This window comes from Anguilla anguilla, chromosome 6 (genome assembly GCF_013347855.1).
Source record: "Anguilla anguilla isolate fAngAng1 chromosome 6, fAngAng1.pri, whole genome shotgun sequence".
Lineage (NCBI taxonomy): Eukaryota > Metazoa > Chordata > Actinopteri > Anguilliformes > Anguillidae > Anguilla > Anguilla anguilla.
In genome coordinates, this window is record NC_049206.1 from 49,672,275 (window position 1) to 49,686,911 (window position 14,637).

The following is a 14,637-nucleotide window of genomic DNA, read 5'->3' on the forward strand; positions in this document are numbered from 1 at the left end:
ATCACCGTTAGCAACCTAAATTGGATTACTACAACACTCCCGGGATTACACCATCACAGGCAAAAGTGTAAAAATCAGAACAACATCAATGCCAGAGAAGTGTTTCATTCTAATAAAAAAGATTCAAAATCGCACAGTGACAAAGAGAAAATGTAGCTCGGATTTTCACTTCTGTTAAAAAGTTTCTTCATATCCCTGTCAAAAGAGATTGACACTCAGCTTTGGTAAAATTATACCATTCATTCATCTTTCATCATAATTGTAATTAATTTAAGTTAATTATTGAGTCATTGTGAACCAAAGAGAATAGTTTCTATTCTTTTAGAGCTCTACTATGAAAGAGAAAAAGGAAGAATGAAAGACCAATTAGCACAAGCTACCAGAGATTCATTTTTTTAGTTTGGGGAAATGTGAGAAATTTAGGGGAAATGTTATTTCAACCAAAAGATGGGTAGTCATATTATACTGTAAATATAACCTGTTTCTATTCACCTTGTCAAAATGGGCAATATGGCAACATTAATATGACATGATTTCTTGTGAATATATGGATATGGTCATCATACAGCCAGATCAATAAACATTTCGATCTAATATAGCTAATGGCTCATATGGTAATTGTGGCCCATTAAATGTCTGCAGGAGTGCATGATGTTTTGTTTAATAGTATTTTACACATTCTTGCCCAACATGAAGTCATTTCCATAATTGCATTTGACATGTTCTGACTTTTGTATGATGCATCAAGAAATGGAACAAACAGCAATGACCAGCAATTAAAGTGATAAGAAGAACATGTCTCGTGAAGGTACTCAAAATACTATGATATGAATCAATTAAAGCCAACAAGTGTTTTGAGGAAAACAGGCAGATACTGTCAGCTAAGTTCCATTGTTTAACATCAAACAAATACCAAAAAAGAAGTAAAACAGGGTCGCCAATGAAAAGTAAAACTTGAGGACATTACATCTATTTGTCTAATTTAGTTCTAGACTAATTTATCCCCATCAAAAACAATTTCTAGTTGAGATTGCACAGGCTTCTCGTGCACAGGAAGAAGCCAGCCAAGTTGCCTCTCGCTTGACAGATTCAATCTGTTCTCAGGATGACTGAATAATTGAAAGTTCTAGCACAGTACCATCTGGCAGCTGTGAAGGCCACAGGAAGATCCACACTTCTTCTGATAGCTGTTACAGCCCAGAGTATCAACAGAGAAACCAAGCTATCAGTATCCCACAAATAAATTTGATATCTCCTGCCCACATGCTAATTACTTGATATGCTGCTATTTGACAAACATACCTTGTTATTTGATCTTTCCACCAGTACATTTATATTTAATCATGTGCACAGAGCCAAATCATACTCTACAGCTTTCTATAAATATCAGCTAATTGGTGTTATAATAAGACCTGATAAACTGAGCTTTGTCTTTGGAAATACAAGTTTTCATTTCACATGAGTTGACAAATTACCAACTAGACTCTCTTTGCCTACTCACAGAAACCCACATGCCCTCTTAAGATAAAGCAGATGGGCGAGGGTAAAGACAATGGCTGGCAATGTGTTTGTGGCACCAGGAAAGGATTTTTGCTTTTCTGACCATCGGCCATAATGCTGTTCATTAATCCCAATATAGTGCATATTGAAGAAAAAGTCGATATGTAATGTTTTTAGCACTTTTCAGGTGTTATAGTTATGTTCCCAAGTGACAGAGGGTCAAATGCTCCCAAAGTGTTGGCACGGTACGCTCATAAGAGTGTTTTTATGGTTGCGCTATCCTTTAGAAAATTTGGCGCATATGTGCAGTACAAAGAGCTTACAGCATTTCTCAAACTTAAGATGTCATAGTTTTATTGTGCTACAGTAGTTTGTGTCCTGAACCGTTCTGGGAGGGGGCAAGACGTTGTATGACAAACAACTTGCTAAGACCCACGATTTCGATCAGTGTAATTAACCGTCCTTGTATTTGTGTCACTACCATTTGTGTACGACGTTGCTGTTCCCGCGCGCCCCCTTCCAAGAAACACGCCCAGCACTCAACATCAGTCGCCTGACTGGTCTGACCGTAGTCTTCTATGCCCGTGCATAAGAGTCTATCTGACCGTTTATGAGAGTATGCCCAGTTGATAGAGTATGTGGTCGCATCACTGTTATTCCAACAGATTCCAAAGAAAGCAATGAGACGGGTACAACCGACGAACAAATTCCCAGGACAGCAGTTTTATCCTCACCTTTGCCACCATTCTCCCTCAGAGATGCACGTGATGCGACAGCTTCGCAGGCAGCTTCCACCACTATCGCAGTAGAATACCTGTCTTGGTGGAGTAGCAGAAGTGTGGGTGCGTGCTGGACGAAAAAAGGAGGACATTCTTTTGGCGGTGAGAGTTTGAAAAAAGAAACATCTTAGTAAAATACAGTGGAGCGAGTTGTAATGCTGGCGCGTACGTTGGTTACTGTGCGTCTGTGTGCGTTTGAGTGTGAGAGAAACACCTGGTGACAGCCCGCACGAGGATATGGGGGAAAGCTTACTGACCTGCTGTATCCCGCATTTATTTTGCGCATTTCGTCGGTGAGAGGATATCCGTGTCCCGTGGAGGATGCCGAACTGGTAAGATTTAATTTTTCTTTTCAGTAGCCATCTATTTCTTGACACAGTGTCGCAGAGGACTACGGAATGACGGTGATTAACGGCAACCTATAAGGGGCATTTGAGAGTTCTGAATGACAAGACTGTTATTCATCTGGATATAGGAGTAGCCTATGTTTTGAAGTTAGGTATAAGTACGTTATGTAACTGTGTGTATGCGTGTGTATTATGCTCAGTATTTCTGTCCATCAGCAGTCATAACTTAATGTCTGTTCAGGACATTTTAAAGTAGATATATTCCACTCAAATTTAAATCCACTTATTTTTTCTCCTAAAGTCACATTTCTTTATTGAGATCGCATTCTTAATGGCCAGACATCAAAAAGGGGAGAACAATCTTCTCGTGATAGGAAAAGAGGCACACAACACATTAACTCATATACAATATCACTAAACATTTCTCCTGCGTAGGACAGCCTATCTAGTTTTGTTCTTTTTCAGGATATGGATTAATGTAGGTTTATTTGCATTTCCCGTCAAGATTTTAAATGTCATGATATCTAGAGGGGTTGAAATAAGCAAACCAGTTGCAGCTGCGTGCTATTTTCAGCCAATTTGCAGCAATTACAGATATGTGTCGGATTCAGTGTAGGCTACCCGAGTGTTTCACATGAAGCTTGTACAATTCAGCAGTTTACAGCTGAATTACAAGGGAAATAAATAACAAATGGGAAACAATTTTTAAGTCCAATTTCTTTATAGCCTAGTGTATATGCTTAATAGAAAATTAAACTACAGCAAGTAGCCTAATCACAACAACAACAACAACAACAACAACAACAACAACAACAAATATAATAGTAATAGCCTAGTAATAATAATAATAATAATAATAATAATAATAATAATGTGCATTGTTCACGAGCTTTCGTGAATCGGCAACATAATCTATTAAATAAATGTACGAAATATTGCTGATAACGGATAAAGATCGAAACTAGCTTTGCTGTCTTTCCTACAGTTTCCGACAAGAATCGTTTGTTCATGTTTTGTTCAAGTTCTCTGGACGCGCTGCGGGTGAGCAGCTGCACGAAGATCCAGCTGTTTTTCGCAGCATTTATCTTCATCCGTGCTAAAGAAAAATCAATAGAATCACAAGGATCCCTGACATCTTTTAGAATATCTTTGATGTTTAAAGCGGGGCGCTGTATCGTTCAGTATTCTGTTCGTGTCACTCCGCTGCAAAGTGAGTTGTTTCACTTTAAGGCATGCGATGATCTTTAACACGATGTTTTAATGGGAGTGGGTATATAACATGATCCAGAGGACAAGAGGAGTGGTCGCTTTGTGTAAAGGACATGTCTTTGTATTGTTTGAAGGAATGCTGTGAGCAGGGGTTATTTTTTGGAGTAACTGTTGTTATTCAGATTCGATATCGGGCATAACAAGATTTGGGTTTTGTTTTAGTTTGACGATGTGATGTGATCTTTTCGCTTGTGTTGCTTTAGAACATTAAAAAAGGTTCAATTAAATTAAAGCAAACGTACCATGAAACATATACAAGCAGGTTTGTGTCAAACTACCGAATGATGTGTATGTGTTTGTGTGTGTGCGCGCGCGCGCGCGCGTGTTTGTAAGAGAGATCATTTACTTTCATTACTTTCTACAAATGCGATTTGTAGTGAGCATCCAGCTGTCACCATTACTCTGAATTTACTTTCTAATAAGAGTTTTTGTAATTAGTGAGTCCCTAACCTCATTTATTAAACCCCCAAAAATAAATAAATAAAATGTCGATCAATGCTGAAATAATGATAAATGTTGGAATTATGCAGATTAGTCAAACCTACACATGGCAGTAGACTGCACTGAATGTTTTTTATCCTGAAAAACAGACAGAGACATCTGGAAACTCTCTCTCTCTCTCTGCCTCCTCGCCCTCCCTTTCCACCACTAGATTTCACTAAAGAGCCGCCCCATGTCGCCTGTGTAAAACTTGGGCAAGCTCAATCCTAGCTTTCATGTGATTAATTATAGATAGGAACGAAGCCCTACTCCCACACCATCACCATAGCTCTCCACAACGGGACTGGGGGTTAAACAGGAAGTTGGTATTTTGTCGATGGTCTAATTCCATAGGTTAACAGCAGTGGTGGTAAATGTCATCGTTTTATATGATAGCGACGTACCAAGCAAAAAAGCTAAGTCCCGTGGCGTTCTATTAGTCGTGATGACACTGTGGGGTAGGCTGCACTGTGGTCAAAAGAAAGTTCTGGAAGCATGGCAGTGTGGGCTGACCTTTGGGGACAGAGTTAAAAATGGAATGCCCTGAGGAAGGCAGCCGAGCCATGGCAGGGGTGCCAGGCACTGCAAAACTCTTGAGAAAAGAAGAAGAAAATAAAATCTGTACATCGGAACTTCACACCATCTGAAACCTGGATTGGGAGCAAATTAGGGCCTTGACCTGCTCATCACAGTTCAAAAACTCGCAGTTGATCTTATAATTCAGGAAAGAAAAAAAACAGCGGCTTTGTCTTTTGCCATCGTCTAGCACTTAAAGATTTTGAGTTGCTATTGGTTTGCCCTGGTGTGCAGTTTAAAAATTTTTTTACTGTTGTAGTGGGCAATAATTTTTCATGTTTAACACACAATTTAAAAATGAGCATTAATTATTTGTGTTTCTGCAAGGAACATCAATTATCTAGACTGTGTTGACTGATATGTACTTAGCATTTAGCCAGTGAGTGTTCCTCTGCTTTGTGCTATGATCAATTTTCATCATAACACTTATGACGATATAACAGCTTTTGTTAAGATGTTTGTTTCATCTTTTGAAAGCCTGTACAGCTTAAATAATGTAAACTGTGTTGGAATATTGTATTTGAGAAATGTCATATCAGAGATTGTCCACATTATCACAGTGTTGTCATTGTCTGCATCATTGCTGGGTGTTTTAACAGGAGAAATGAACCGCCAACAACATTTCCAAAACCAAAGTGTTAATGTACAGCCCTCCGGTGAAATGTATTCCAAAAGAAGGTGTTTGCAGTCAATCCTGAATGACGCTTATCTGTAGTAAACTTTCTGCCTGTTGCAAACAACACTTGAAGGGTGAACAGACCAGCTGGAGTAATAAACTCAACTCTTAGCTAATTGCTTGCTTACTCTGCACACAGGGCAAGGATATGTTCTCTAGTGCTGGATGTACGGGCTCTTTACTCAGAAAAGTGTCAGTCCTCTCGGCTGACATCCATATCTAAGTAATCTGCCTGTCGCCTGTGATGTATTGCGAAGGTGACCGTGATCATTCTTCACGGACCGATGAGCTGTTTTTCTTGTTCTGCAGACATTGGCTTCCTCTTGTGTCGACTCAAGTACCTTCTGTTATCCTTCCTGGAAATAATTTCAGTAGATTTCGCTCATGACAAGTGAAAAAGAACCTAAAGCAATACATTTAACATTTTATTGCACATTTATTGCACATTATAAATAGCATCTTGGTCTGATGGCATAATAAGTTGGCCCATGAGACTATCAGAGTGTTTTATGATTGGTAGTTTGAGTCTGTGTCTCTGGATTCTAACACATAAGCTTGGTGCTCATCTCCTTAAAACGAGAGAACAAATAGCAAGATAAAGATGGTTCTTTGCAAGTGAATGGAAAACAGTGTCCCGTTCTTAGTGATTTTTTGTGGAATGCACGTATATGGCTTAGCTTCCATTTCTTTTCCTTCTTCTCAAATGTAAGCTAAGTGTTCCTTCTGTCCAGTGCTTTAATCCTTGCCTGTGGTAGCAGCATTTGATGATAAAGAACAGGGGAATATTACAATAGCTTGCATGGAGGGTATGTATCCTGAATGGTGCTGCATCCATTATGGGCTTAATCTGAAGAATGAGTGAGTCATCCCATCTGGCAGGCCTGCAGACACACGGTTCTGAGCTCATATGCTGGGTCAGCCTTACTCACACTAAAGTAGCATTATGTATTTGTTGGTAAGTATGAATCATGCGTGGTCCTTTCAGTGTAAACAAGTCTGTCACTACTACTGCTACTACTACTACAAAAAAAGTCAATATTAATAATCGTCAGCATCACCTGATAGAATATGCTGTCCAGAGCAACTTTCAGGACCAACACACCAAGACATACCAGCAATGTCATAAGAGTTACAAGAACGGGGTCCTGGTTGCAGAGCGGTAATTAGGATGTGACGGAGCATGACGCTAAACAGTAATAAAAGCCTACAGCTGGCTGGAGACAGTCATGTGCTTATTATCACAAGAGAACCTTTTTTTCTATTCTCAAAGCATAGAATGTGTCTGATTTAGGTTTTGAACCATGTTTGTAAGGCACAACAAGAAATATGATTACCTTGCTGTGGTCAAGACACCAAGGTCTACCACATAAGGAATTAATCATACATACATCACACATTCTTAGGCTCTGGAGGGTGATGTTACCTTCTGTAGTAGACATGCTCACTCATGTTTCTGAACTGCGGTACTGAAATGCGCTGGGAAGCATACCAAGTGGAGTGTCTATCTCTCATACAGTATATAAAATGGATTTACTATTGCATGTAAACTGGAGAAGGAAGTGGAACTACGTTTTGGGGGAAGAAACCACCGATGCCCCTCGCTAGGTGCTAACTCAAAATATGTTTACAGATTTGTACATGAATAATTCAGAAGATAATCTGAAAGCAGATCAAATCTTCTTTTGTAAGACTGCACAGACTAAAAACTAAAAGCAGACCTTTCTGTTTGATTATTAATATCAAGGTTGCTAAAATGACATTTGTAAAGTTGTAATATAACTACTCTAATTTAGAGCCTAAACAACATTCTTCCAGGTGATTGAAAGTTCAGTGAAAGTCTTGATCTATAGTATAATGCCTCTGTTTTGCAGGAAATATGTGTTGGATAAGCTGATCATGAATAATCAATGCCTATTGAACGGTTTGTGCGATTGACTTGGTTCCTCATTATGGGTTTATATTGGATGGTGTATTTGGTGACTTCTGAATGAAAATGGTTTCTTCATCGTTATTAGCAGAAGCCCACCATGTTTCCAGGATATATCGCAGACTTGTGTTTGCATGGCAAGTTGCTTGGGATAAAAGTATCTGCTAAATACAAGTAAAGTATCCATGTGCCGAAGGCCTAAATTGGGTCAAAGTCATTAGAAAAAACGAGGCCTGCTTTCTCATCCTAGTCCGAATAATAGGGCAGTGCATTAAATTGCTCTGTAAAATACAATATAAATGAACTTGTTCCTGAGAGCATTCGTGGAGTAACCTACAGTGCTTTCACTTAAACAGCCCACCAGCCATCTCAGTGATTCATTATATTATACTATACATTTATAGGATGCAGGGGGATTTTAGGGGCAAACTACAACGAGTTACCTTGCCTGCAGAGATTGTAAACTGCCCACTCAGACATGAGAATCTTTCTGCTGTGTAGCTATTGGTTATCCTAGCATTCATTGGTAATAATAAAAAGAAAATAAAAAATGATATTAAGCTCCCAGTGTTATAAATTTAATGGATGGGCTATGTCATTGGCTAGGCCATTTTTCCTTTGCTATCTTGTTGGCCTAGAAGCTTACTCTTCGGATGTTTCGGTATTATTTTGGTTATCCTAGCTTACACCCAAACATCCTGCTGTTTCTCGCTGATTTAGAAAGAAATTTTTTCAAATAGTGAAAGACTGGGAGGTTTTGGCTGTCTGTCAGTCTGATTGCCCGAAAAAATGGTCTGGGAGTTATTTTCTTGTTATTGTAAATCACTTGATAAAAACCCAATTCTGGCTGTTCTCTTTTCTTCTGCTAAGCACACTGTTTAGTGTGCTGGTGGCCAGGCTGACCCTTTGTTGACAGAAATGATGATCGGACCAGTGTCTGTTTGTTGTCTGCTCTGTATCACTGCCGACATTCATTACCTCAGAGAGCTGGAGAGCGATAGAGTGGAGAGGGCTGGAGTGGAGAGAGAGGGAGAGGGAGAGCGAAAGAGAGAGAGAGAAAGAGAATGCCACGTCGGGGCTGTGTGTTTTCAGTCTTCACACACAGCCTGCTGAAACTGACTATAAAAAAGATAAACTGCTGAGGCGTTATTGATGTGCTCGGACATAATGCCACGGTACTAAATACAAAAATCATTTCTAATTATATTTTCAACAGAAAAGCTGATTTACTTAAGTCATTTTCCCTGACTGCTGTGCAGAGTAATGGCAGGCATAACTAAACGAGAGTCAGGTTCATCAATTGTAGAGCACCTTCCCCCCTGGGCTTTCGGAATGAGGGGGAAAAAGGCTTTTGAAGGCGGCCATTTCTCACTGTTTGCATGTTGATCAAATGCATTTTAAAAATTCCCAATTCGATCCTTGATCTCTGTGTAGCACGCATTGCAATTCATAGAATTTTTCCTGTGAAAATGTAATTGCCTGATAGAGAAAACATTTAGCGGATAAGAGTATTTGGGGAGATCAATCTGTTGTAGTTTATTGGTTAGGAAGATTTAGGGAAATGAATGCACCATCTTGCTCGCATCCATACCGCCATGCACCCTGCTCCTGCTGAATAGCTGAAGATAAGCAATCGTTGGCTCTGTTAGTACTTGGACGGGAGACCTGGGAAAACAAAGTTGCTGCTGGGAGTTATGTTGGTAGGCAAGTAGGGGGTTAACTTCTCTTGTGGTCAAATAAACGGCGAGTGCAGTGATGAGGACACTGTGCTGTAGGAGTTGCCATCTTTCAGATGAGAGCAGGTCCTGACTCTCTGTGGTCATTAAAGATCCCATGACACCCATGGCAGAGTGTAGGAGCTTCCCTAGTGTCCTGGCCAAATTCCCAACCAGGCTCTCTCAACCTGCCACCTAATAATCCCCCGATTGAATTAGCGAAAAAAATTGTTCTGTCCCTCTCCACCAGCTGATGTGTGGTGAGCATTCTGGTACAAAATGGCTGCCATGCACCACCCAGGTTGATGCTAAACATTGGTGGTGATTGAGGTGAGTCTCCCCCCCATCACTGTAAAGCGCTTTCAGTGTGAGAACAGTGCTATATAAATGCAAGGATTTCTTATTATTACCATTTCATTTATGATTTCTTAAAATTACTATTTTGCAAGACTTGCCAAGATGTTTTCCCTCACAGCTACACAGCCTATAAAGAACAAAAACGAATAAAGCTGTGGACTTTACTCGCGGGATATCTGCTTGCCAGTATTAGAGAAGAGAATGTGAACCCAGTCTGACAAAAAGCTATGGCAAGAATGAGATTAATTCTTTGCTGCTATCAATTAGCAGTTTATAGGCGGAGCTGGGAGCGTTACCATGGCAACGGGTATCCAACAGTACCGTGCATTCACCCTGCAGGTTACTGGCTGGAATGCTGCAAGTACACTATTGTACGCATCTGATTTAGGACATTCTAAATGCTATGCACCCAGGGATGGAAACAATGAGAGGAAAATGCTCGGGTTGGTCTGGCCGTGCTACAGTATGCCGGCTTAGTTCTGTCTCCACTTGGCAACCTTCAGCTTAATGCTACTTATAGAGGATATTCTCAGAGAGGTAGTGGCTGGTGATTTGCAAGGTGACAGAAAGCGCCATATGTTTCCCGCACATTGTTAAATTATAAATTACTTTTTACTGGTTCAAGCTACGCCACTGATGGCTGGTGGATGTGTGAGATAGTGACTAGCGTCCGGAGAATAGGGTGGTCCCTATTGTTTAGCCAATCCCAGGGATTGGAATAGTTGCATTTGTCCTGTTTCTAAATATGAGCAAATCTGCAAGATATTCTGCAAGTGACTGTAGATTGGGTGACTTTTCAGAATCCCACATTGGAAAGATAACTGCTATCAAATTTCGGATTTCTAAATTGAAGCGAGCACCTTAAGGTGTTGGGTATCCATGTTACAGCTGGGCATCGGCGATGGCTGAGTTGATTAGATCAGTCCAGCTCTTCTCTGTTCAGTCCCCAAGGTTTTGGCCACACATTTGTCCCTGTGCGGCCCGGTGTGCATCTGGCTGCCAGTGCCTTGGAGAAATAAGAGAATATTGTCCCAAAATGGCGACCTTTGTTTAACAAGTCGTGCCCTCTTCTCCTGGACCGGGTCCAGTTTGGGCCAGGAATGCTGGCTGTCGGTCCGTCTGGCTCCAGCATTGCCGATTAAGAGTAATCTGAGCCAGCCTCGTACTGAGAAAAATGCTCTCTTCCCTGCCTAATGTGAGTTATTGGCGACATTTATCTGATGCAGCACTTAGTTGTTGGTTGTGCTTTGTTTTAGAGTATTCCTTGCACTTACGTCGTATTGATCTCTATAGAGGAGTGTTAATGATGAGTCATACTATTAAATGCGATGACCCGAACCGTATTCAATTACCTCCCTTTCTCAAAGAGATGGCCCTTGTAATTAAGGTTTAACAGACACACTTAAAATAAAGAAAAAACAAGAGGCAGAACATAATTAGAGATTGCCTGCACACAGATAAGTATTGGGGGGGGGGGGGGGGGCTACACGACCTGAACGAAGCAAACAAGCTTATAGTTCTCATTTTTTATCAGTTTGCCTTGCTAAGGGAGATTAATGGTTTTAGGAAACTGCTGAAATAAAACACTGGTGTGAAACTGACAGGATAATCATTTACAGAAATTAATGGGGAGAGTACATCCCTTTTTAATTTGCATTGCTCACATTTATTTGTCTCTCGCTGTTGGCTCAGCTCGGCTCTGCATTGCAAAACCGTTCTGCATTGACTGTGACCGTACACGTAGGTTTGGGGGGAGACAGGGAGACAGGCCACCCCCGTTTTTTTCATATGAATTAATTGCTAGACTAGCTAGTATGCTTCTGAGACTTGACGTTTGACGTGAGGCTGGGTGGTCCGGCACTGTGACTCCCCCAAAGTTGAAATGAAACCTACGCCTATGACTGTGACATGTTGGGCCTTTTTTAAAAGTGTGTCTATAATATTTAGCTGTGTTTCCATGGAAATATGACTTCAGACATGACTGAGATTCTGGAGCTAATTGGTCTTGTAAAAATACTGAAATTCTATAAATGTCTTGGATGTAAGTCATTTTGACATGATGGGGGTGTTAACTAAATAGTTAATTGGCCAAATGGGTAAACTCGTAAAAATGTAAATAAGGTAATTAAGTAGTCAGTAAAAACGGGTAATGACAAGGGTAGTGATGTTTTCCTGGCACCTTAGTGCCATGGATTCACTTTTGGATAGAACTTGCAATGTGACTTAGTTAAAGGGCATCTGGACTGGGTCCATAAAAAAAACGAACCTGTGGAAGAACTCCAGTTGGCTGTACCAAAGGTTCATGAAATATGCTCAATGAGCGCATCCTGTTATTGGCCTGCCCTTGGCACAGTACGTTCAGATGAACACCTTTCAGGCACTGACTTTATTGTCTTTGTATACAGAGCTCAAAATTAACGTCCAGATTCAATGCCCATCCGTCCATCCATCCATTGTCTGTACCCGCTTATCCTGGGCAGGGTCGCGGGGCAGATTAAATATCAAAAACGGAAATGTGTTCATCATAAATGTAAATCATAGTGTAAATCATAATCACAAAAAAAAACGGTTTGGTAGCTATTCAGAGAAAGACCCTGAGTGCCTTTTTCGATGAGCGCCCACTCTTGTAACTTTAACAGTGCCCGGCCAGCAGAATTGAAGTGTTTTGTGAGGAGGAGAGTGAGTGCTCGGGAGCCGGTCACCTCCAGGTCTGCCTTCGACTGCGCCGTGCTCCTCTGGTGCCTAGCGCTCACACTCAGCTCTCGGTGAAGAGAAGCTGCCTGACAGTCTGATAATGGGGTGGGGGGGGGGAGTTGGGGGAGGGGGGGGGGGGGGGCTGAATAATTCACGTGGCAGCGGAAAGCAGAGTAAGATTTTTTGGAGAGATGCGCTGATGAGACGTGTCTCCCTGGTAGCTGCTGTTCTGACAGCACGGGGACTGGAACTGCCGTCCGCTTCAGATTTTGTTTGTTTTTCTCTGTAACCTTTGATCAGATCATGCGCAGGAAAAAAAATCAACACAAATAAAGATGTCGAGACATCTCATGGTGATTTAGCGCTATTTGTGGTTAGACTTTCTCCACTACTGTAATACAAACCAAATAAGGGGGATTTCTATCAATGTGTATTTTGATATATTCTAACCTAAACCATTGAGTGAACTCCACATAATGCCGCAAGTGCAGACAGAGCATATTTACAGATGCCTTTCGTACACATTCAAAGGTGCATAGAGGACATAGGAGTACAAAGACAACAAAAGTATACAGACCTACAGATCTGTACAAATAACAGACATTAATAATGGTAACATTGTATGTCAGCTTCATTGGCTAACAGCCTCCCACGTTAGCATAGCAAGCTAGATGCAGCAGACACCTGTGATACAACACTGGTGTAGGCTTCAGACTGAACAAATGACCACCAGAGAAGGGATCTTTGCTGACACTGTTCAGAACCTTGACCTTGACACACTGGTATCTAACGTCCCCTTGACGACTGTGCTGTCAACTTCCTGATTGCGTGTAAACAAATTCACAGGCTGATTAAACCATGACAAAAGGGAAATTAGCACGCATATCTGGAGCTATTAAATAGACTTTAGTGACTTTACCTTGAGTAATAGAGGCTGGTGATCCGGGTTGTTCAAACTGCAGAAAATGAATAACACTTTTGTAAAGGTATACGCAGTGTCTAATAATAGCAGGCACACAGAGTAAACATTAAGTAATATCAAAGTCCAGATATATTTGGCATATCTCCTTCTGTGAAAACCATGTTGCCATTTACCAAAGACACCAAAATCCTGGCCTATGAACATGTATTGTAAATTCCTGGATCAGCATGATCCCCTGCTTATGTAACCCTACATTTTAAGATTGTGTGACGATTAGCAAATAAAGCCTTTCTTATTTTCTTAGGTTTTGTAAGATTGTCAATTACTTTACTGGGTCTTGCTTCATTCTCAGTTCCTGGGCCTTGCCGTAGTAGGCGGACATATACCACTGTGACATATAACATATGACATATAACATATGGCATATATCACTGTGACATATAACATATGGCATATACCACTGTGACATATAACATATGACAAAGAACACTGACTTTTCACAGTGATGTCCAGGTAATGGGCTCAGCCTGTGTTTGTAGGGAGCACATTAACTGACACATTAACCAACTGAGCCGCTCCGGAGGACAGACTCGTAAAATTCATTAACAGTACACACAGTTTTACAAGTTATTTGTACACAAATGTTCTACCTACTCATTTCAAGAAATCACAATTCACGTAAGATTGTGAAGGGAGAATATTTTACAATCGCAAATAGCGGTGGGCATTTAGCATAGGATTTGATCTCTGGATAATGGCGTGGTCATATTTGCATTTTGCGTATGATATATTGAACCCTATACATATTTATGAACAGACAATTTTTTAGACTGGCCACTTTCTAAATGGATTGCCTGCATAGCACATTCTCGGAGCAGGAAGGGGGCAGACTTTTACCTTCTAAGTTTATTACTCTCACAGGACAGCGAGTCCGCACCGATACCGTATTCAGGTCATCTTCGAATAGCCCGAAGAGGTGTAATAAGGGACGTGTCAGAGGCCACAAAGGGTGAAAAACTAGAAAGTTTCTGCAGTCAAAATACCAAAAAATCCCATTAATATTCAATTTTCCCTCCCACAGCAGATCCAGGCTGCAATAGTCATCAATTATCCCACAGCGAAGAGCAGTCGGATCGAGTGACAGAACCGACGATTACATCAGCACGAAAAACAACATCGAAAACTGCAGTGTCAATTAATCACAAACCCCCGTTCCACCGCTACAGTACCTGTCTCTCCAACTGCATAAATGATGATACTCACGGAATATTAGGCTACACAGTAAAGAAAAGTGTTCTCTGGTTTCTAAAAACCTAATTATTTTGGGGGTCATATTTGACTTTATTTGAAGCTTCATAAGGTATTCATAATACATACACATAGCACTTTAGTGAG

The 14,637-nt window shown here is 40.8% G+C and overlaps 1 protein-coding gene and 1 long non-coding RNA gene across 3 annotated transcripts in view; one reads left to right on the top strand and one right to left on the bottom strand.

The window, feature by feature from the left end:
* The first annotated feature begins 2,019 nt into the window (after positions 1-2,019).
* LOC118230873 (heparan sulfate glucosamine 3-O-sulfotransferase 5) overlaps positions 2,020-14,637 on the top strand; it is a 51,907-nt gene continuing 39,289 nt past the window's right edge. Inside the window, exon 1 of the mRNA XM_035424293.1 lies at positions 2,020-2,611. The gene's annotated coding sequence lies outside the window, so the exon portion shown is untranslated. The remainder of the gene's footprint in view (positions 2,612-14,637) is intronic.
* LOC118230874 lies at positions 5,534-13,404 on the bottom strand. 2 transcript variants are annotated; one of them, XR_004765935.1, is made up of 3 exons: positions 13,240-13,404; positions 10,487-10,632; positions 5,534-5,983 (listed from the first exon to the last, which is right to left on the bottom strand). It is a non-coding gene; the product is annotated as an uncharacterized LOC118230874 (long non-coding RNA). The 2 variants fall into 2 exon arrangements; XR_004765936.1 differs by lacking the exon at positions 5,534-5,983 and adding an exon at positions 6,089-6,508.